The sequence below is a fragment of the Chinchilla lanigera genome, unplaced genomic scaffold (assembly GCF_000276665.1).
Source record: "Chinchilla lanigera isolate Chin_1 unplaced genomic scaffold, ChiLan1.0 scaffold00050, whole genome shotgun sequence".
Lineage (NCBI taxonomy): Eukaryota > Metazoa > Chordata > Mammalia > Rodentia > Chinchillidae > Chinchilla > Chinchilla lanigera.
This window is the reverse complement of record NW_004955451.1, coordinates 9,898,692-9,923,335: the sequence shown is the minus strand read 5'-3', so window position 1 is coordinate 9,923,335 and position 24,644 is coordinate 9,898,692. Positions and strand designations below refer to the sequence as shown.

The 24,644-nt window shown below is 40.9% G+C and overlaps 1 protein-coding gene across 1 annotated transcript in view; it reads right to left on the bottom strand.

Annotated features, from left to right (window-relative positions):
• The window catches only part of Ca10 (carbonic anhydrase X), a 484,596-nt gene that overhangs the window by 439,028 nt on the left and 20,924 nt on the right, over window positions 1-24,644 (bottom strand). The gene's annotated exons all lie outside the window — the stretch shown is intronic.

Below are 24,644 nucleotides of genomic sequence, written 5' to 3'. Positions count from 1 at the left end.
TGGTTACTGGGGTCCTGACTGGTCGACTGCTCCCCTTGGGTACCATCCCCTCATCTAGTCTTGGTCTGGTTGGAGATTTCCTGATCCTTTCTCCTTGCTCTTAGTACTTAAGATACGGTGGAGATTGATTAACAGAAGAGACCTGTAGGCACTTTTGCTCACTGCAGTGCTTCTAAAAAGGTGTATATTCAACAGCCACAGCCCAGACCTCTGAAGGTAGTTTACCATTTTGTCTATACAGTGGTCTTACCTGAAGCCTGGACCCTACCTCTGGTGATTATGGTCCAATTCATCTGGGATTAGGTTAATGAGTACATTTTTTGCTCTTTTGTTTGTAGTATTGGAGATAGATCCCAGAACCTTCACACTAAGCTACAGCCCAGCCCTCACTAAGTTGCCAAAACTGGGCTCAACCTTGCCATCCTCCTGTCTCAGCTTCCCAGAGTGCTGGGATTACAGGCGTGCACCTCCCTGCCTGACTACCAGTGAGTGATTTTAAAAAGCTTCTGGGGGTGGTTTTATAAATATATGGTTGAAATCAAATTACTACAATAGATGTTAAGGGATCTGCATTCAAGTTTCTAGGTAATTCTTAAATACATTAAGGTTTAAAAGTCCACTGGTTTCCTGTTAAACTTTCCAGATCTGGAGTCAGACCCAGGTGCAAATCTTTGCTCTTGTACTTGTTACTGTACAACTTTGAGCAGGTACTTAACCAGTTCCTCACCTACAAAATGACAACAAGAACCATACCTGAATTAAGGCTTGTGGAGATTCAAAAAGATCTAAGTCACTTAGCATACTACATGGCACAGATCCGATCTCACTAAGTGGTAGCTATTATCAATAGCATGTTAAAACATTAACTGAGCCCTTATTTAGGAGAGCGTTATGTACACACACACACACACACACACACACACACACACACACACAGAGAGAGAGAGAGAGAGAAGTCTCTGGTCTCCAGTTGTAAGATCCTGCCATAGTTACTTAGCCCCCTTATGCGTAGGGAATTTCAAACAACATAAAAGAACTATGCCATGAGGACTTAAGGAAAGGCTCCACACAAAATGCTTAGCAGAGGCCTGTGTCATTCCAGCTGTTAGAAGTACATGAAGTGGATTTTCAATAAAAGCTGATAACCCTTGAACCTTGTTCACACACTTCTTATCCAAGAACATGGCTTGCTAGTTTCCTTAATTGAAGCAAAATATCTTACTCGTGGCTGTTTCCCTAGCTTTTGGACTGGCAGGCATGAGGGATCCCAGGTGCACAGATGAATGGATTACCGCGGAATTTGTCATTGCCTTCACTCTCCGCAGTGATCCTGCCCACCTCTCAAGACTCTGAAACCCGACCACGGGGACATCCATCCATCCGGTCTCCAAATGCTGCAGACCGGCTCATGGCTCTAATCAACAGCAGCCCTGATTTATGCTGCCTGTAGAGTGAGCCGGGGAGGTGGAATCCTCCACCCCTGATTAGTTTATTGCTGAGTCCTTGAAAAGTGAATAGCGAGGAAGAGGGAGGTATGAGAAATGAATTAAGAGCAACTCCCCATCACCGTTCATACGCAGTCCTTTCCCTCTGGCAGAGTACAGCTTTTTATTGTTAATATGAAATTGCTATGAGTGCTACAAAAACACATGGCAATTTCAGGCCTGCCCTCTACCCGAGGGCTCCAGAATTCTGACACAAGAGAGCTGCAGGCTGCTTCCATTTCTGGAGTTTAATGAAGGAACCCTTACAGGCTATGCTATCACGGTCATCCTCCTTCATGAATGAGTATAATATATAAAACAAAATGTGTCTCTCCCATTTAGTGGATACTGATTAAAGGGTGTGTTTTAAAACATTCAGGCTAACTTGATTCTTTTTAAAAATTTATTTATTCACATATCTGCATTAATTGAGAGCCCAAAAGCTCAAAAAGATTGCGTTAACTTGTTCGCCCTCTACTGGCCACAAACTGGAGAACAACTCTGTGTTTGACCACGTCCTACAAAAACAGCAGCTATTTTTAGCACGTTCTTTTAAACTCACTTTGAAACTCACACTTGCCAAAGGTCAGTCATGAGTAGGGCAGGGACCCTCACTGACACTAAATTCAAATCTGCTTTACTTCTGAACATTCAGCTTCCCCAAAGGAGATCTTGTCTTCTCTCATGTGAAAGCAAAAGGTTGAGGTGAGGCCGTCCTAAGGCCCTGGTTCCATCTCTCAAGCTGGGGTGACACAGAAGCCGCAGCCAGCGGGAGAAGTCAAGTGCCTGGGTTCTAGTCTCCCCGCTCTCCCTTCCTGCTGTAAACAAAGGAGGGGACAGAGTCTCCTGGCTTCTTCTAAATTCTGGCCTAAGACCTAAGTCATACTACACCTCACTGCATGTACAAGGAATTTCAGATGGATAATTCCCATAAAAACCCTTTCAGTTTTTTCCCCTTATGACAGTTTTCCAGAAAACACAGTTTATCTTTTACATAGCTACTCAGACTTGTAACTCAAAGTATTACACGTATTATAACTCAAAGTATTATATGTGAACAGTTTGAATAAATTCAGACTTTTTATTGTCTAGAAAATAAAAATGAAAAAAAAGTCCAACACTGAATTCTAGATGCAGACTTGTGCAAGTTCTGAAAATTTGTAAAACTGAAATGACGAGGTTGTTTGAGTCTAAGGGAGAACAGCTGCCTCTGAGATCCTAAACAGAAGCATCTGTACAAAGCTGGGTCACTGTCCTGTTCCACGCGGACCTGCCCTGTGATTGTCAACTTTCTGCTTTCAGCAGTGTGTGTGTGCGTGACTCCCCAGCCCCTGATCACAGTTCAGAGGAGACATTTGCATGCTGAACACAGCGTAATCTCCATCCTTGATATAAGTGCTGGGCATTTAAGAAAGTCAGAGTAAGGATATTTTTTTTTTCCTACCACGCATGAAAGGAGAAAATAAATCAAGGTAAAATGGGTTGATCTAGCAATGAGTTTACTTAGTGAAAATCCATCAAGTTTCAAGAATAAAAAGAAACAACTTATTCAACAGTTAATTGGCTACTTAGTCTTCCATGCACTTCCTGTTGCTTTTCCCTGTGCACTTTCAAATACATAGCTTTATTTACTTCTTTACAATGATGCTGGGAAGGGAGTGATGTGAGCGCTGCTAGGCTCATTTGTAGATGAGACTGAGATCATACATTTTGCCTACAGAGACAAGAACTACTACTTTCTCATATTTAAACTCTTCTTTTAGTCAGATGTGGTGGTGCATACCTATAATCCCTACACTTTGGGAGGCTGAGACAGGAGGATTGCTATTTCAAGACCAGCCTGCTCAACTTAGGGACTTAGTGAGCCCTTGTTTCATGCTTCCACAAAGGGTGAGGGTGCTATTCATTGTGAAGGTCCTGCATTCAGTCCTCAGTACTAAACATAAACAAACAAACAAACTTGCTGTAATGGATTTTATGAGAAAACATGCAAGATGTAGATTGTTTTACAGATGTTAGAGTTCTACGTGCATGGTGTGTCACTGAAAAATATGGTGAATATTTAAATTAAAACTTTTATTACAATAAAAGCCACATTGGCATTAGACTCCCTCAAAGCACTGTCCCTTGATTTGAACACACATGTCCTTTCTTGCCACTTTCTGAAGCACTCGCAGAAGTCCTCTTCATGAATTTCTTTAGCTGTGCTGTCATGGCTGTTTCAGTGTCCTGAACTGATTCAAAATGTTTGGTGGATGAGGACACACCGTAATGGTTCCACGAGGCTGCTTTTCTGCGGTATGGCACTCGGCAGCAACGTTCACTGTGCTTTTGACTGCATCTTGTAAAAAACTCTCACAGAAGAAGATGCCCAGATGTGTGCCAGAAAGTGGCAGGAGTGATGTGCTAAGTGGGTTTGCAGTCAGGAGTATGTTTTGAGAGGGATTAATGGCAATGTGCCTCTTACTGTCATAAATGTTTGTAATTTAAACGATCATCATATATTCTGATCAGGCCTTGTTTATATATGGATGTATCTCCTTCTCCAAGGATGGCAAAAGTAAAATAAGCCATGGGTTACCTGGATAAATATAAAGAACATGGGTAGAGAAGAAATGTTTGCATTTGAGTCTGCTCTGACTTTTTCCTAAAGCAGGAGCTCCATTCAGTGTGAAGATCAGCCACTGCAAAGCATTGTGGGAAAACACTGCAGGAGACCATAATTCCCCTAGTTGATTTTTTAGTTGGAAAATAAACTATTGCAGATTAATGAAGAGTACATTATGTTCTCTACATGGCCTGCTCATAAAATGAAAGCGATTGATGGGAAAATAGTGGAAATGGAGGTTAATGAAGATTACAGTCAATCCTAGGAGCAAGTCCTTAAAAAATCTATCAGCTCCAACCAGCTGTGTGGGACATGTAATCCTAGCAGTCTGGAACCCTGAGGCAAGAGGGTCACAAGTTCAAGCCCAGCCTGGGCAATTTAGCAAGACCTTGTCACAAGCAAGCAAGCAAGCAAGCAAACAAAACAAAATGCAAAAATGCCTATCAGCTCTAGCTAAAAATATATATCTCAAATTCCATCATTTTTGCCATCTCTCCTATTACTGTCCCAGATTACTGATGGAGAAGGTAGGACTAAGACCATTGAAGGTGTGTCTCATGACGTTTAGGTGGTCAGTTTCAGAGATGGGAATCAAAGAAAATGCCTCTTCCTATATGACCATTGAGGAACTTCAGGCCCTGTTCATGCTTCCTCCAGAACCAGGCGGCAACGTATCCAGTGCCTCCTTTGGCTCACAAAGGTTTTGTACAAGACAGGTGCATACAAGAGCTCAGCTGATATACCTGTGTGTGCTCGTATCCCTCAACCGCCTCCACAAGACTACAAATACAAAGCATGAAGTACACCAATCAGGGTGAGTCCATCTGGAAAGACGGAGGGATCAGCATGGCCTTTGTGTAAGCATCTGATCAGATCTCTACAAACAGTCATGTTTTTCAACTGGATACAAGCTCCCCTCCTCTGAATCCCCATAACCTTTCTTGCATCTCTCTGACAATAGTTTTTCATTTGCTCTCTCTGCTGATTAAACAGTAAGCTCCTGTGGATAGAGCATGGACAATCATGCATCTTACTCAACTCTGGCAGCAAGATGCAATGAGACCTCTGGAGTCTGATGCCTCAGAAAGCCAGCTCTATTAACTGCCAGATTTTGAGCACTTAACCTCTCTGAGCCTCACTTCTAAAAAGTAAAGCAATAATTGTAAGGATCCTGTGAGAAAATACGTGTAAATTGCTTAGCCGGTGCCTTGCCCCTAGTAACTGATGCAGTAAGCCATAGTGTTATGTCCTAAATTGGGGTCTCTAGAGATAAAATCTGACTTGGGGCATTGAATGTCTGTGATTTAATTGAAAGAGGGATGTCAGGCAGGAGGGAGTAAGGAAAGAGAGACAGAGCAAGAGCAGGAACTAAGCTGAAAGGTAGATTCAGCCTGAGCCCTTGTGGAGCACTGAAGCATAAATTGGATCAACAAGTCGGGTTTACCTTAAGGGGGCCCATTCTCCTATCCTCCCACCACCCAACCCTCTATGCCAATTATCCACTGACATTAGATTGTCCTGCATAAGAGGAAGTGGAGAAGGACGTATCCTTCATGGGCAAGCAGGTCTTATTTCTGCTGTAGAAAATTCTGTACAAAAGAAGGTACCTGCGGACTAACAGCAGACAATACGGCAACCATGAAAGGGAAATCTAGCCAGGCAGCAATGGCACCCAGAGAACTATTACTATCAGAGTTATGTCATCTTAGGTCCACATCTGAGCTTTTGCTATACTTGGGACTCAAAAATGAGTGGTTACACTGAACTACATTAGAGGATCTAAGTAATGGAGAACATGCAAAATCAACAGGAAGAACTCATGCCTCATCCTCAGGTCCAAACACTGGAAACAGCTTTTACATTTCTCCCCTCCACTGGTCCTCATAATTACCAATCCCACACAAGGTTGTAACACATCCCTAAATTCCTTGGCATGCCGATTATGTCTGAAGCTGACTTAACTGTTAATTTCCTTGCTTCCCTTGTTTTGGAGATTTTCCGGCATTAATTACACCTACGCTTACATCCAACTATTTCATTGTGATGCAGATTATACTTGTAAGTGCATGAATTATTCTTCGAAGGCAAAAAGAATTAATAATGTTTTACCACTCACTGTGACATGTTTCCAAGCACATATGTGACAGATGCACTTTTAAATGATGTACTTTTTCTTCTCTTTGACATGCAAGGATCGAGATTTGAAGAGCTAGATGATGTGGAAATATCCCCTTTGGAATCTACTCAGGCCGTGCTTGGGTTTCCACCCTCAACAGCAAATGCATGAATAAGTAATGTGCTCAGGTCCCAGTACCTGCTTAGATTAGATTGTATCAGCAGCCTTAACGCTCTGGAACACCATTAGGACAAATCCCCAGGCACCCACAGAGGGAAGGGGAGAGCTGGCTTGGTCATTAGTAAGAATGGGGAAAAGTATTTTGTAAATGACAAGGTGCTTTATAAAGGTCAATGATTAGTATTAATATTAATTCCTTTACGATCAACTTTATGTCTAATGCTCCTGATTTCAAATCTTCTGAATTAATCAGCTCCTTCCAGAAATTTTTACTTCTGTTATAGAGACTGGGGAGAAATAAAAAAGAGTCTGCAAAGTTGTGAGATCAGTTCTTTTCTTGCTCTGATAGGACAAATTTAAGCTTTGCTTTTACTTTACACAGGTGCAAAACTGTTACACATTAAGTAGAATATCTATCTCTATCTCTAAATCTAGAGAGAGGAAAAAGAGACTAATTTTATAATCTTAGAAAGAAATACAGATGAACTTTAACAGTAGGGGTTGGCAAAGTACAGACTGAATCATTCCTCTTCTTGTTTTTATAAATAAAGTTTTATTGGAACCCAGCATGTCCATTTAGTTACATATTGTCTATTACTGCTCTTACAATACAGCAATTGAGTTGAGTAAATGAGATAGATATTATCCTGGCCCACAAAGCCAAAAGTATTAGCTATTTGGCCCTTTACAGAAAATCTTCGCTGATCTGTGCTCTACAGGCAGATTTTTGAGGGTTGAATACTAGCTCTATGACTCAGCAGTTATGTTACTTTGAGAACATTCCTCAGAACCATCATCATGAAAAATTAACATTACCCCTAGTTCCCTACCATGAGAATCAAGGAGTTAAAATGCTCCAAGTGCCAAGAGATTTATGTCTATGATATATTCATGATTTAATAACTGTTAGCTGGCATTACTGTAAACACCAGCATCAGATCTCTTCCCTCTTATGCATGCCACTGGTTTTTATGTCAACAGAAACAATTTCCTCTTTACATGGGGCAGTCTGGAATGTTTTTCTAACGTAACTTTTTTGGAGGGTGGGTACTGGAAATTGAAGCCAGGACCTCATGTGTGCCAGGAAGGCACTACACCACTCAGCTAACCACACACTGGCCCTTCTGACATAAGTTCTCTACAGACAGATCTCTTTATAGGTATTCCATAGTATCCCTTCAGAAGGGAAACCATCTTTCATCTTTTTCAACTTCATTGCTAGGAGATTGCTCCAGTCAAAGTTAATACAGATTTCAAAATTTCTATCTCTTACTAAAATAGTCAATACTCAATTTAACAACCTTGATAGACTAATGAGTGTACTGTGCCAATGATAGTGCTTTCTCATTTCTGAAATCAATTCAGGATTCTAAAGCTGATCCAGGGACTATAGTTTAGAATACTAATTGTGTGACTTCCTGGGAGAACTTACAAGTTTGTACAGACTCAAGATTTATAGAGGGTCTATTCTCTGTAAGGTTGGAATGTAAGATTGGAGGGAGGGGCAAAATTAGCACAAGTTGGGAATAACTGGCCTCCTTAAGAAATACAGATGGATGAGTAGGTGATTCCTTTCTCTCTCTATCTCTCTCTCTGAAATACACACATATGCACATACACTTTTTCCCCCTCTTTCTTTCTGACCAGTGTTCAATAACAAAAGACCAGTGGTCTGAGTAAAAAATATATATTGCTATCCAAATGTGCCAGGAACTACCCTGAGGGCCTATGAGAAAAATCAATGAGGTAAAATTCCCATCCTCTAGAGTTAATAATCCACTTGGGGAGACGAGACAAGCCCATGAAAAGTTAAACAGCAATTAATGAGTTCAATGACAGTACAAGACAACAATGGAAAAGATACTGCCATGTAGTAAGTAATTAGTTGCTAAATGCTTTCTTCAGATAGCTAGCATTACAGAGGTTTTAGAGGAGAATAAGACCCATGTGACAGGTGAATTTGTTAAACAAAGCACAAGAAAATGGCCCTCCTGCTTCTTCCTCCTGGAGGAAGATGAAAACACTAAAATTAAATATGTGCTTACATTTCAAGTGAGTAATTTCAAGTGTTTTAGTGTGAAATGAACATTAATTAACTAGCTTTCCCAGGCTCACGATGTGTGTTAATCAGCCACCAAACATCGTTTCCTAACTATTTCAGTCATGGTGGTTTTAGAGGAAATGTGTACATTGGACCAAAAGATCCCAGTGGGAATCAGGACACATGGTTTAGGGTAGTCGTGGGAAAGAGATTTGCTGTCACAGCCAGAATGGCAGGGTGCTTGCTATGAGGTCCCGGATGGCATCAATGGAGCTGAGAGCTGATGGAATATAGGAAAACCCAGAACTCAGATAAAACCTGCCCAACCCAGTATGAATGACAGAACAAGAATAGCTGAATTTTAAAATGTTCTAGAAAGACCAAGCCAAATCACCTACAAGGGAGTCTCTTGGATGAAACTTCTCTCCTATATTCACCAATTTACTGCAGACATCCTTACTTCTTAGAGGTTTAGGGAAAGGGCTTATTCCTAGATAGCTCACCAAGTTCAAGTTTTAAGTGTATGCAGTGATATTTATTCTTTTCGGACCACTTGAGCTCCGTTTTGTGTAACTTGCTGATCTGTTTGTATAAACAGCATAGCATAGAGGTGAGGAATGTGGCCCTGAAACCCAAATGCCTGGGTTCAAATTCCAGTTCTGGGGGCTGGGGATTTAGCTCAGCGTCAAAGCACCTGCCTGGCAAGTGCAAGGTCGTGAGTTCGGTTCCCGGTACTGGAGAAAAGCCAAAAAAAAAAAAAAACAAAAAAAACAAAAAAAACAAAAAAAACAAATTCCAGTTCTAACACTATGATATCGAACACACGCTTATGCATCCACTGGGCCACCATTTGACCAGCCATAAATGAGAAGACTAACAATACTGAACTCCCAATAGTGTCATTAGGACCAAATGACAGGCAACTTTTAGAACAATTCCTGGTACTCAGTAAAGCACCTGATAAATATAAGCCTGTCATACCCTGCCACTGCATTGTTCTAATTACCTAACATGAAAGTTACTGGGACGACTATGTCTCCTCCTATGGGACCAACACTGACCCTATGAAGAGAAATATAACACTTCTGGATTAATCAGTTCAATACTCTCATTTATGGCTTTGTATATGTTACCCAAGCCTTGGATTCTTCAACAGAGCCCAGTTTTAGTAACTCAGGTCTGACCTCTCTTTCTAGGAGGTCTTGGCTCCAGGTCCAGTGTTTCCTTTGAGTTAACCCATGTCAGTCATGCCAAGAACTCTTCCCAGCCTTTGCAGCCCAGTCTCCTTAAAGTTGGGCCCCTCTTGTACTTTGATCTGTCCCTTCCTTAGACCTCGTCTGTGGTAGAACTGCTTGAATGATGACTGCCTGCCTACCCGGACTCCTTCCCTCATCCTGATCCTCATCATTTCCTGTGCCTCCAACTACCTGACTGGTTTATTTCTCTCTGCCATTTGTGATTTGGCATGAAATCCGCTCAAATGCTGTCAGAGTTTTCTTTATGGCAGAGAGAGACTCAAAAGGCTGAATCACCCACTCTCCGACAGACACAGCAGAAGTGCTGAGCTCCTTCCAAGACTCCTCAAAGGATTCATCTTCTTTGCACCACCTCTTGCTCAGTTGGTTTGTCACAAGAAGACAAGGATGACATTCACAACTCCTGATTCTGCTATGACTGGCAAACCTGTCTCTTCAGCATTACAATAGAGAAGACCCAGGTGAAAAGGGATATTGCTTTAAAAGAAATGACTGCTGTTTAGCACACAAACGAAAGCCTAATGCATCCTATGTAGATCAGAACAAAGTTGTTGAATAGCTCTTCCATAATTCACTCTGCAAAACCTAGGTGTGTTACTCCATGAACTCACTCTATAATTTTCACTAGAAAGAGACCTTCCACAAAAGAAGAGAATTGTAGTCACCCAGGAGACATCACATAAAAAAGAAAAAAAAAATGAGGGCATTCTTGGACTCTCTCTCTCTGTCTCTCTCTCCCTCTGTCTCTCCCTCTCTCCATGCACAAAAATGCATGCATCAAGCCAAAATTATTAAGCTCCAATCATTCAGAAGACACGAGGTCAACAAAATTTTTTGCAGTTCAGATCGTACAACATGCGCTGCATTACAAAAGAAAGCTCCTCTTTCCTGGTGTGGTGGTGTGAGCCTGTAATGCCAGCACTCAGGGAGCTGAGACTGAAGGATGGCAAGTTCAAGCCCCACCTGGGCAAGTTAGTAACTTAGCAAGACTTTGACTCAAAATTTAAAATAAAAAAAAGAAGACTTGGGGATGTAGTTTAGTGAGAAGACCCTGGGTTCAGTCCCTCGTACTTGGAAAGAAGGAAAGCAAGACTGTCTCCTGGCCAACTGCTCTTCTCCCACCATAACCTGAATCTTGTGGAGTCTCAGAAACCGTGAGCGTGAAATTTCATGCACAACATAGCTCTTTCTTACTTCATTCATTCTGGAGTGAAACAGACCTTTCTGTACTCCGCAAGCAGAACTACCCAAATAGCCATTAACACAGCTTGCATAGGAAGACAAGGAAGGAATATTCCAAAAACCAGACAAATAGGCCATTGAAACCAAGTTTGTATAAAGAACCTACCATTTGGGAACCAAGGTAAAGGGGGTAATTCAGGCAAGGCACAAGGCAAGTTGCATCCCAAAATTTAGTAACTCAGATAAATAATATTCTAATACAAGATTTTGAAAAAACAAAATTGAATCCCCAAATACATACTGTGAACAAAATAGCTGAGTTTTAAGTGACAGAATTTAACAGTGCCAGGGTGAGGCATTTTAAAACCTAAAACTAATGGGAAATCTGTAACGCTGAACTTTACTTAAACAATTTGGATATTTTATTCAGCATTGAGTTTTTGGTACGAATTTAGATTTTTAAAACATAGTTCTTTAAAATGTCACACATCTCAATTTCTGAAATTTTTGGCACCCCTTTAAATTTGCATATGAGGAAATTATCTCAACTCAGCCTTATCCCTGCCCAGCTCCAAATTACCAACAATCTTTGTGTCAGCAGAAAGAGGAAAGATTGCCTTCTGATAAAGCTGTCCACAATGTTGGTACTATCTTATTTTTAAAAAAGAAAAAATCAGAAGGCCTGGCATTAAGGTATAGGAAATGGAGACCTGTTTTTCCATAACCATTCTGTAAAAGTTTGAAGGAGAAATTAAGATTAGAAAGTCCCAAATTTAACATAAATTTCTCCATTTCTGTTATGTTGGCTTTTGTTTAGAAATAAGTTCCCTTTAAATCAGTACTTTCTAGCCTGGTATGGTGGCATGTGCCTGTAATCTTAGCACTTGGGAGGCTGAGGCAGGAAGATCGTTGTGAGTTCGAGGCCAGCCTGAGCTACAAAGTGAGCTCAAGACCTGCCTGACCTGCATAGTGAGAACTTGTCTCAAACAAACAAACAAGCAAACAAACAAAAAAATCAGTACTTTCTAATCGTTGTACCACCAAAATCTCATACTTCTCCCCACCTTCAACTAGACTCAGGGTTTTAGAAAAAATTGTTAAACATTTATGAATAAGTTCCCTCCACCATAGAATGGGTCAACACATCTATATTTGTGATACTTGTCATCACAGGTTCTGATCAGTGGGAGGAAATGCGTTTGTCAGAATGAATGGAAACAAGGTAGAGATATCTGACCTGCAAATTAGCTTGTCAGCTTCTTCAAGGGCATGAAAGCTTTGTGCGATAGTCTGAAATTTTGAGTTCTTAAAAATAATGATGAGGAAGTATTAATTAGATGGATTGAGAAGTATACCATATTTTTACCTAGGTTTATGGAAAGGTAGCAGTCTGGTGTACTAACAACACAATCAAATATATATATTATTTAAAAATTAAAAAGAAATCTCAGTCTTCATGACCAACTTCCTATTCCTGTAATGGACAAGAACTTCCTAGGCAGAAACCATTGTTTTCTGACAAAAGAAAATCAGTTGTGAGAGAACACGGAAAAAAAAATTGGTGGAACAAGGAGCTTCTGAGCAAATATTCATGGATAGAAAGCTCATAAATATATGAGCCAAGGAGGTGGGCCAAGGAGCCAAAGCCCATTGAGTGAAATTTGATGTAATTTATTAAGAAAATGACATTTCTGGCTGCTCTTCAAGGTTCGCTTTTAGAATGCAAGCTCCCTGAGTTGCAGCAACTGCCTGTGTGATCCAGAGTCTTACAGAGGGTCATCCCCAGATGGACTTAACAAGTATTTATTGAATGAGTGAGTGAGCAAGTGAGCTCCTTACTTTATCACCTTTGTTTTAATAGGTGAGTGCACTATAAGAGGCATCAGGACTGCATCAGTGTGTACCTTTATGACAGGTACAGGTACTCAACAGGAGTAGAGTCTTGTGCTCATTTTGTAAATAGACATCTTGCGAAGAACCATCATTAGGAGATATCATGGAGCACCTTGTTCATTTGTATCTGTAGCTCATGCACAGCTTCTTCTTTTTGCATTTATACCATTTGGACTCTCCCGCCTCTTGTTTGGGATGGTATCCACTCCTAACCATGCCTTATTTTTTTCTTTATTTCTGCTGTGGTGCTATGTCTTGTCCTTTCTGCTTCACCAACACTACTTCACCCTTAGCTCCATCTCCTTTATACTACTTCCTACCATGCAAAAAAATAAGTTTATCCTGCATAGATAATTTTCACACACTTTTATAAAGCTGGTCCTCATGATAAAGCAAAGTTTTCATTGGTACTATTCTAGGAATGGAGAAACTGAGGGACAGAGAAGTTAAGTGTGTTGGCCTCAGTCCTCAGTAAGTGATAGATCTGGGGTTTAGAACCAGGTTCTCTTTCCTCACTTTCTACTTTCCTACAGGTACAGAATTCTGTCATATCACTAAGAACCTCATTCTAGTATATAGCATGTTGTTGCTCAATGACTAACATAAAAAGTGACATAGATCCCATAGGAAATGTGGATGATACTGGAAATGACTATATCTTTTATTGCCTATGAAATATAATTATAATTCTTTGCCCCTATCCATGGTTTCATCTCCCATAATTTCAGTTACCTATGGTGACTGTTGTCTGAAAATAGAAAATTCCATAAATAAGAAATCATAAGTTTTAATTGCATGTCATCCTGAGTATCATGATGAAGTCTCACAGCATCCCGCTCCATCCCACCTGGGATGTGAATCACCTCCTTACCCAGAATATCCACACTGTATAGATGACCTTCCCGTTAGTCACTGAGGTATCTTGGTTGTCAGGATGCCTGTGGTGGTTTCACACCGCTTGTGTTCAAGTATACCTTATTGTATTTAACCATAGCCCCCGAGTTCAATGTAGTGATGCTGATAACTCGGACATAACCGAGGAGAAACTGCACAGTGCTTCTTTTAGGTGAAACTGTGAAATTCTATCCTAGGTATGTATGTATTTATGGAAAAATCCATAGAGAAAAATATATAGAGTTCAGCACTGTCTAACCTCCATTGGGTTTCTTGGATCATATTTCTTATACAAGAGCTTCATAATCTGGCTTTTCTAACTGCCTGGTGTTTACAAAGTGCTCAGCCACGCGGACGCGGCAGGATTCCTGATCCTCTGCCTTCATACCCCTCAGTCTTTGCAGATGCTACATCCTCTGCACTATTGCTCACACCCTGTTCACCCAGCAAAGTTCTTCTCATCTTTGTAGAAGCTGCTTAAGCACAATTTAGGAAACTCCTCCGTGCGCATGTACCATTGCTTCAGCAGCTTCTTCTAGTGCTCAGGATAAAGTCCACATCTTTGTACATGACAGCCGAGCCCCTTCACCACCTGCCTCTTGCTTACATCTTCAGTCTTAGGTACTATGGCCTCTCCCACTGTTCCCCATCTCTGTTGGATGACTTCCGGTATTCCTGTACACATCACAGTCTCTCTTGTCAGCTTGCGTGTACGTAGCTACCTCTGCCTCCCTCATTCACTCTGCTAGAAAAATTACAACTCACGCTTCTGCAAGCTGTTAGCTGAGATGTCACTTCCTTAGAGAAGCCTGCTAGTCAAGGTGGTATCAGTCTTCCTTCCTGCCTGAGTGCTTCTACAAGTGAAGAACCTCCTTGCCAGTGCCTCATGAACAAGTAGTTAGTGCCTGACTCTCCCAGTATAGCCCTTAGTTTTTCTCTGATACATTCTTTGCTTGTTCCAGAGAAAGTCCATTATTTCACTCTTAATTCAGAGATTATTCTCTATTGTTCCAATCACCATTTTATAAGGTTTTGGGTGCTAACTCAGACTCAGATCCTATTCATTCATTCATTCATTCATTCATTCATTTACTCATTCATTCATGCATTCTTTCATTCACCCAGCAGCTGTAGAATACCTTCTGTGGATGTGCTTGGTACTATTCCAGGCGTGAAGAGAATGGAAGGCCTCTGTTCTCATAAAGTCTGCATTCTGGTGAGGGCGTCAGACCAGAATAAAAAAGATAAGCACACAATGTAATACATGCTACAGATAAGGGCCAAGGGGATAAATGTGGATATGGTATCGTGCATACTATCCTGGACAAGGCTATTAAATCTCTCTGAAACTCAATGTCATAAAATGACATAATAAAATGGCACAAATAATATCTGCTCTAAATAACTAGCAGGGTTGCTATGGGGCTCAGGTAGAAAGGAATATGAAGGCATTGTTTGAAAACATATCCACTGTATGCCTTTATTATTATTTTAATTTTGGTGCAATGTGGTCTCTGTTTACCCCTTCCCAAAGTCAAAACATGAATTTAAAAGAAATCCATCAGTCGCTTAGATATTTGAAAATGAGCAGATATCTGGCTGACAGCTTCAGTCTCCATCTGAATGTCTGGTTAACCTATCTGCAGGCTGTGCACTTGAAAGCATCAACCTTGATCGAGGATTATTATTTTTTCCATATACTATGGAGATAATGGTGATTTTCCTGTCTCAATATAAATTGTAAATGGGCATTTTCATCCCCACTTTGGAAAACAAGCTAAGCAGGCCTGTCCATCTTGTATAAATGTTATTTATATTTCTATGCAGCTCATTTTTATTTGGGACATATGTGAGTGCCAGCAATGTGTGGGAGAACATTAAATCATTCCCCATGAAACTTAGGAACCAAATTTAATTCTGCAACTGCTTGCAAATTTTTTTTTAAAAAGCAACATACTTTTTTCTTTTTATGAGCTTTATAAAGGATTAGTACATAAAAATAAACTAAGTCATGCCTTTTCTATATTGCATTTGTCAAAGGAAAGTATCCACCATTTTGAAAGATGCCTAGGATTATGGTGAAAGTATAGTAAGTAGAGTGAGTCGAGGTCTCTTTATTATACAAACCTATTTTGTATTTGTTTGCAATTATACAATAAGATATAAACATACAGTCATGCTAACTCAGACTACCTCAAAGGCTCAAGTTTCTCTTATCCTTCCCTTCCCTACAAGACTCCAACCTTCTGGTAATTACTGGTATCAGTTGGTGTGTATCCTTATAGAAGTTTGACATGTAATTATAAAATACATATTAATTTTTATATAGATAGCATGCCATATATATTTTCTAGCATGTATTTTTGAACATATGTCCTAGAGGTCTCACTGTGCAGGGACACAGATTTCTACTACTCTCTTTTTCTCTATTGCATAGTATTACAGAATGTGGATCTACCAGAATTTATCAACTCTGATCCTGGTGAGTGGATATTTAGGCTATTTCCAACCTCTTCATGTTGTCCAGGCTTCCTAAAATACATGTATTGGTATTTCTCCAAGAGCTTTACTTAAAGGTGTAATTTTAGCTTCAGAGGCATTTACTCTTCTACCCATTTAAATTTTAATAAACACTGCAGACTTGTTCCCCAACAACATAGCACCCATTTCCATTTTCAGCAACAGGATTCCATCCAGTTAAGGAGCTTCTGTAGGGAAGGACTGCAGCAGAAAGAAGAAGCTGGAGAAGCTGCAGCAGAAAGGAGAACTCACTAGCTTTCCATGAGTGACAGACACATGTTCAAGTAGGTAAGTCCTAAGAGGGCGGAAAAAATTTAATTGTTAAAAATTCTCTCTTTTTCACTATGATTAGTTCCTTCTCTATACACTAAGTCTTTTTATTCTGGTTTCTAGCTGCTCTCAGATCCAGTGTCAGGTATCCTTTGCACTTAGAATGCCTTGGACCCTAATAATATAGGGCTCTGGAATACAGCAACTAACATTTATTAGGTAACACTTACTTTGCATGCACTATCTCAATTAATCTTCAACTTGCTTCAGTGAGGTAGGTACTTCTTTGACTGACCTTTTTCAGATCAGGGTCAAATAGTTGTATGATTCTACCCAAGGTCATAATATCTACTAAGCAGTAGAGCAGAAATTTGAGCTTGCGGTGGGTGGTTCCAATGCCAGTTCTGGGGCTGAGAACCTTCAGTAATCACTCCCTCTTCTGCCTTCCCAAGGCTCTTTATCTCTGTCTCTTTAGTATCAGGCATTGGTTTCTACATGGTATTAGTTATTTGTGAGTAAGATTTATCATATTTTTGAGACTGTTGACTTCTCAACTGAAGGATGCATGGCTGAGTCACCTCTGTCTCCACCATGTTTCAAAACATACAGTACTTCAAATACAGAACTCCATAAATATATTTTGAAAGAAAGACAAACTCACCATTCAACCTCATAAAATTTCTCCCATACAGTCAAAGATCGCTGAGTTTCTCCAAACTGAGACTGACGCTGGCCTTCAAGGATCACCCACTGCTGCTCTTTGCTGGAACTAATTCTTACATTCAGATCTCCAGGCATGAATGGCTTAGTTCATTCTCTGCCATTAGGAAGCATTTGCCCTATGGCCCTACTCATGCAGGATCTAATGCTCATTTTAAATTAATTTATCTGAAGCCTTAATTAGAATTTATTTGGCTTAATTTATCAACTGAAGCCCTGCAAAGCTTAATCTCCACATCAACGCTCTGTTTCCTATTGTTTATTCCAGTCTTTTTATTCTAGTGCTTAACCTATTTCCAGACTTTTGCGTGTGCCTTTATCCTGCCTTCCAACTCAGCTTCTGATAGAAGCCTGATTTGACTGACTTGTTCCATGCCAACTCCACCTCTGGACACGATTTCATGAGTCATATTCCCATCCACACTCAGCTTCCCCTGGGTGAATCACGCCCTGCTATGACTAATGCAAAACCCCACAATTTTAGCTTAGACCCAGAATCCTGGGCTCTTGTTGGTTTGGATGAGAATTTGGACCATGCGTAACCATCACTGTAACAGTAGCTATCAGTGTTCTGTTGAAGGTGATAGTCATCGTGTCAAGAAGACCAGAACTCTGGTCTCCCCTCTACCTCCAGCCTACTCACCTTGAAAGCCATATGTCATACTGTCTTGCACAACTGTCCCCAAAAGCTACTGAGGACCTTATTAAACTTCTGACTAGCACCAAAATTAGTATTTAATTATATATGATTTTATTTGTTGTATGTAATTTATTGTTTCCCTTATTAGGCAAGCAAAAAAGATTCTTAAAAGCAGGCACTGCACTGCAATCTCCTTTATCATCACCACTATGGCAAATAGTTATTTAACTTACTGTGTGCAAATTACACGAATCAATTAATTTAATGTTCACAAGAATTCTATGAGGTGAAAGTCATTGTCTCCATTTTGCAGATGAGAAAACAAAGTCAAAGAGAGGATAAGTAACTTGTACAAGTTCACATGAGCCATGTGGTGAAACGGGTAGTTACATGTGGACAGCCTGGCTCTAGAGTCTGGGCTTAATGGCTAAAGCCTCTTTCATGTGAGGGAAGGACCTGCATAGATATTTCTCAAAAGAAAGTGCTCACTATCCAGCAAGTATTAAAAATGGTCAGTATCCCTCATCATCAGAGAAATAAAAATGAAAACAATGAGATATCTCATTCCTGTTAGACTGATCGTTATAAAAAAAAGGCAAAAGAAAATAAGTGTTGGTGAAATTGCACAATAAAGAGAACCTCTGTGGGTCTCTGAACCTCTCTGCTCTGTGGGCGGGGCTGTAAACTAGCACAGCCATTATGTAAAATGGTAAGCAAAGCCTTAAAACCAGAAACAGCAGGAACGTGGAGCCCAGTTGTCTCACTACTGGATATATCTCCACAGGAAACGAGAGAGACACCTGCGCTCACATTTCCCTGCAACACTGTTCACAGCAGCCAAGATAGGGAGACCAGCTAAATGGTCACCAATACACGAATGGATAAAGAAAACTCAGTTTACATACACAATGGAGTACTATCTGCCTTAAAAAGGAAGCAAATTCTGTTATCTGCAGCAACAGGAACCAACTTGGAGGACACTGTTAAGTGAAATAAATCAGGGCCAGGATGACAAATACTGACTAACGTCACAACTGGAGAATCAAAGAGCAGAGAGTTATCCAAGATTGGAGGGGGAGGGATTTGAAAGACATTGGACAAGGAACACTAAACTTCACTTAAACAAGAGGAATAAGTTCAAGAGATCTATTACATATCATGGTGATGGTGATAGTTGAAAATTGTATGTTGCATACATTAAAACTGCTAAGAGTTTTTTGTTTTGGAGTGTTCTCACCACAGAAGGAAAGCATGTGAGGTCATGCACATGCTAATTAACTTGGCTTAACTACTCTGCAATGTATTCATGCATCAGAACATCATGTTGTACACAGTGAATATAGATAATTTTTATTTATCAGTTATAAAAGAAAGATTTGCCCAGAAGGGCTATAGAGGTATCAAATAGAAAGACATAGAAGAAAAGACAGCCAGAATGTTGGTCTGCCTGGCAAGACCAGAGGGTCCAGAGGATGCAGGAAGGAGAGATAACAAGATGGGCCTTGGAGGAAGGTTACCTGAGTGGGTATCCCATCTCCATGGACTGCCTTCCTCATGGAACTACCGTGAAGCTATATGAGCCAATTCTTCTCGAGTGCTCTGCACAGCAATAGGCAGAGACATGCACATACTTGTCAGTTGCTATATTATTCATAGCCTTTAGAAGGGAGAACACTATCTGACATCTGGTTTCCTGACTTTTATGAAGGGCTCAGCAGCAGGGAATGGAGGGACAGCGAATATCCAGAGCTCAGCGTCTTCTTCTCAGGCTCAGGCAATCTGCATCTAGTTCATTTTTGTGCAATTAGCCCATGGGTATAAGAACAAACTTTAGGGTGGGCATTAGGCTGCTCTAAGCCTAGAGATTGCAAGGTCCCCTGTTGGTTATGGCACTAAAATGCTATATCCTAGGTACATGGACAACTCCTCATCAGGCCTGGGCACAAACTGGTGACTTGGAACAAACACAGGTGAAATTTTACAGCTCAGCCGAGGCCCAATACCACAGAGAAAGCAGCAAGGGTGCCTCCTGGAGAACCCTGCATCACAGGGTGGGATGACTTGCCTTAGCCCTACCTCTGCTCTGGTTGACCTTAGGGGACCATGGGCAGGCAGCTATGGATCGTGTGACACTGAGGGTAAGGGGAAGCTTGGAGTCATCCTGACCATGACCACACTGTATGGGTGTCTGCACTCCCTGCCTGGGCCTCGTTCTGTTGGCAAACAAGCAGTCTGGTGCCATGCCCTTTCGCTGAAGGCAAGTACACGGCAGGTGACTACCCTGGGGAATGGAAACCAGCTGTCAGTTAGCACAGAGCATGCTGCAAACCTCTAAGGCAGTCTCCAGGGCCCCAGCAGTGGGGCACCTGTCCTCTGAGCAGGTAGCTTCAATTCACACAGCATGTGAGCCATAACATAGCAGGAGATCCACGGAAGGCTTTTAAATGTTTATTTTTTAAAGTGGTTAGCAAGGCAGGAGGATACTGTCAGAGATCCCCGATGAAGAGTTCAATCCAGAGAGCAGGCAAAGAGGTGAAAGGAATCAGAAAAGAGGAGGCAGTGGAAGAAGAGATTTGGGGATTTTAGAAAAGAAAAGCAAAAGGTAGTCACAAGGAAAAAACAACCAGTCACATCTCAGAAATGGCTCAGTTTGGCATTTCCATCCTCCAAGTAGCTGCTGTTATCTCAGGCACATTTATTTCCTCTGGCAGAAAATCCCAACTCATGGATATACTCGACAGATTCTTACTTACCCTTAACTATAGCTCAAAGTTCACTCCTTTCAGATGAAGCCATACCCTTTCTAGTCTGCATTCTCATCAGATGCAAAGTTTGTGAGACAAAATGTTTGTATTCTGAAGTATAATGCTTGAATTATAGACCATGTATTATAGACACCCATGACTTAGTTGAGGGTGTCCGTCTTGTATCTTCAGGGTTTAACCAGTTCCTGGTACTTAAAAAGTGCTAAATTTGTGGCTGTTGAATGAATGGTGAGTAGAATAATTAATAATGGAAGGAAGGAAGGATAGAAGGAAGGGAAGATGGAGGGAGGACAAAAAGAAGAAAGGAGGGAGAAAGATTGTGAGAGAGGGAGGGAGGGGAGAGGGAAGGAGGGGAGGAGGAACAAAGGAGGGGGCACATGTAGGAAGGGAGGAAAGAAAGAAAGAAGGAAGGAAGGAAGGAAGGAAGGAAGGAAGGAAGGAAGGAAGGAAGGAAAAAAGGAAGGAAGGGAGACAGGGAGGAAGGAAGGAGCAAGAATAGAGGAAGAGATAGAAAAAGGGAAGAAGGGAGGGGGGAAGAAGGAACAGGAAGAGAGGAAGAGATTGAAGGAGAGAGAGAAGGAGGGAGGGAGGGAAAGGCAGCTCTTTTATGACTGAAGCAGAAGGTACACAGAGGTAAGACAGGAAGTGAGACTATGTCTAACGTGTCATGCTGGTCAGGTGGGTGAGGCTAAGCATTGTGCTTCATCTCGCCAGTAAAGTATTATCATCAAAGGCTGTAAAGAATGTTTATAAGAGCCACTTCCTATGCCTTCTTCCAAGTGCCCTCTTCACCTTAAATGTTATTCACCTCATTTATTGGTTCCCTCCTTCCACTTAATGTGCTTGCACCCAAAGATTTAGTGCACATAGAATCATTCAAAACCAACAGGTCTCTAATTTTCCATGAAGTATTCTTACAATGACCTCTATTCAGATTCTCCATTGTCTCAGTACATTATTCTTTACATAGACTGCACTAATCGTGCACCTATTTGTTTCCTAGGGTGACTGTTTTCCCTAAGAGTTAGGATATGTTCTTTAGAGCCATGAAGCTTGAGTTCAAATCTCATCTTGCCCACACATTAGCTTTCTAACTTCAGCTAAACTCTGAATCTCAGTCTGTTGGCTCTACAAGGATGTAAGATCTGAAGACTATTGTAAGTTTAAGTCATACACCAAGAAATCAATATTAGCTAGTCAATATTAGTTAAAAATAGTAGTACTAGTAGGTTTGTGTTTTATGCCTCAGTGTGCTCCCTGGAAGATAGAACTGTCTCTCTTTTATTATTATTATTTCTTCTTCTCTCCCTTCTTCCCATTCCCCATTTCTCCACTTTAAGGTGTCTGAGTGATGCAATACAGAGTCCATGCTTCCTATGAGAGCTTTCTCTTTCACTGTGCTCTATGAATACCACTTGTATCCATTTCACTCATGACCCCGATTTTGGTCCTTGTTTTGACTCATTACTATGCTTTATCACCACCATATGCAATTCATCAGACTCTGAGGTTCCATTTCCTTCCTGCACAGCTCTGGATTCCTCTCCTTTGCTCTCCATATCCATCACTACCTTTATCAGGTGACTTTCATTTCTAGCCCAGACAGCCAAGAGAGTCTTCCAAGTGTTCCTCTCAAGGTCAAGGTCAAGGTTAAGGTCAAGGTCATCTATCTCTCCACACTGTCAGTGAAGTCTCCACTGTAGCCAGAGAAGTCTTTTAAAAATGCAAACATGATCACGTAAAACCCTCAACCTAAGGTCATATTACAACTTCCCATTATTCGTAAGACAGTACTTGCTCTGGGTCATACTTACTGCCTGGGAGGGAGCCAAGCTGGCTTTGTATCAGGCCCCCTCTGTGTATAGATGGTTGTCATTTCTTCCAATCAACTCTCCAAAGAAATAAACCTTGCACAATACTGTCTAAATGACAAAGTTAAGCCTTGAACTCTGCACTGTGAAAGTCTCTATTGGATTCAGGATATTGCATGTCTCTGACATAAAACACTGCGAAGACGAGTCTCAGAGAAAAGGGCCAAGCTGGCAGAGTACGAGAGAAGGTGATGAATGAAAGAGCTGGGTGCCTAAAAGCACTTCACTTCACTTTTGTAAATGTGCCTTGTCAACACGAAGGGAACAGACCCAGTAAGGCTTAAGTTAGTGGATGCGTGATGAAGTAGGATATTTATCTTCATGCTCCGAAGCTGCAGACCTTTCCGCATTAGAAAACACCACCGAGTCTGTCTCCTAACATGCCTGGGGCCCTTGCAGTGGGGAAGATTCTGATTTAATGAGCAAGTTACACCATCTGTCAACAGGACTGCTGAGCAAGAATTCAACAAACAGAAGCTCCCAAACCCCAAGGATCAGAGCACTTGGGCTCCACTTGTGCAAGATGTAGCCCCTGGTTCAGTGGTCAAAGAACTTCATACACTGAGAATACTTGAGCCTGGAATGACAAGGGATAGCTGTGTGTCCATGTTCACAGTCCAGCGAGGCTTGTCATTTTCACCGTAAAAGCCAACAAGCCACTGAAGAGCAGACACGCTCAGCTTAGAACAGGTTCCTGGGGATGCCCCAGTTCCCCTCTCTGACTCTCAGAGTTTTTAGCAAGAACCTGCAACTATTAAATGATACCATTGATCAAAGAATTCACTTAGTGATGGATGAAAGAAATAATGAGAAGGGATGTGTGATTCATGACTATTCCTCATCTACTCTGAGTTTTAAAATTAAACAATCTAGTAGAATCAATTTTGCACCTCGATTAGTGAAAGAGACATAGTGGTTGTTCTTACCTTGGGTTGGAAAATAATAATGTGTTACCAATTGAACTGGAAATTATATATCCAAATGATGGGTTTCCCTTTTAAAATCAGTCAAACTGGAAAAGTATGAAATCCTTCATCTCTGTTTCCATAGTACATACTATCTGCTACCTTCTAAGCTTCACTTATGTCAAGACTTTTCTTATATACTTGAATCTCCAGCCTCTAGTCCAGGGCCTAGCAGAAAGACAGGCAGGTTGCAAAGTGTCAGATACCCGGAGTCAGATATCTTAAAGTTCAGATTCAAGTTTTATTACCTACCTGTGTGTATTATAGTCATAGTTCCTAAGTCTCAGTGCCCTTACCTATACAAGGGGGATAATTTTACCCCACTGCTATAATAAAAATAAAAAAGGCATATAAAACATTTAATACTATCTTGAACACAGATGAAGCACTCAATATTGACTACTCTCATAAGAGATACTCAACTTTTAAAAAATTATCCCTTCCAGAATAATTTGTACCTACATAAATTATGGGGGCTCTACTTCTGAAATTATCTGCGTATCCTAACATCAGATGGTTCGTGTTCTTCAGAACCCTGTTAGTGTAGATTTTGCGGTGCCTTTGATGTACAGGGAACAATGAAAGTCCAAACACAGTGTCCATGAACTTCTTGACTGGTACCTTTATGTCTTAGTCTTTATTTTTCCTTTGTAACCATAAAATCCTTCACAGTTCTTGGTACTCAACTCCAGTAAATGTTTACTCAATGACAGGACTCTTTCTATGAATAAATCCTAGACTGAATAAGTAAATGAACAAACTCAATAATCACAAGCAGTTTTACTGAGCATATTAATCTAACCTAGCTTTGGAAGAGAAGAGGGGAGAGATGAAACGCTATGAACTTCATATAGAAGACAATTTTCCCATTTTTCTTTCAATGCTACTGTGTCAGACATTTGTCATATTTTCTGGATTCCTATCAAAGTGTGGATACCTGTCCTATGTCTATTGGTTTCTTCTATTGCTGTTGCAAGAAATTCCTATGTTTCATGGTTTAAAATAATATAAATCGATCACATAACAGTTCTGGGGCTCAGACATCTGAAACATGTCTTAGGGCCTAAAAATGAAGATGTAATTGGGCCTGTGTACCTTCTGGAGGCTCTAGGTACAGCTCATTTCCCTGCATTTTCCAGCTATGAGAGACCTTTCCCACTACTTGGGCTCATGACCCTCTTCCTCCATCAAGCCAACCCTGGCTTCTGGCATCCCATCTCTCTCTCTCTCTCTCTCTCT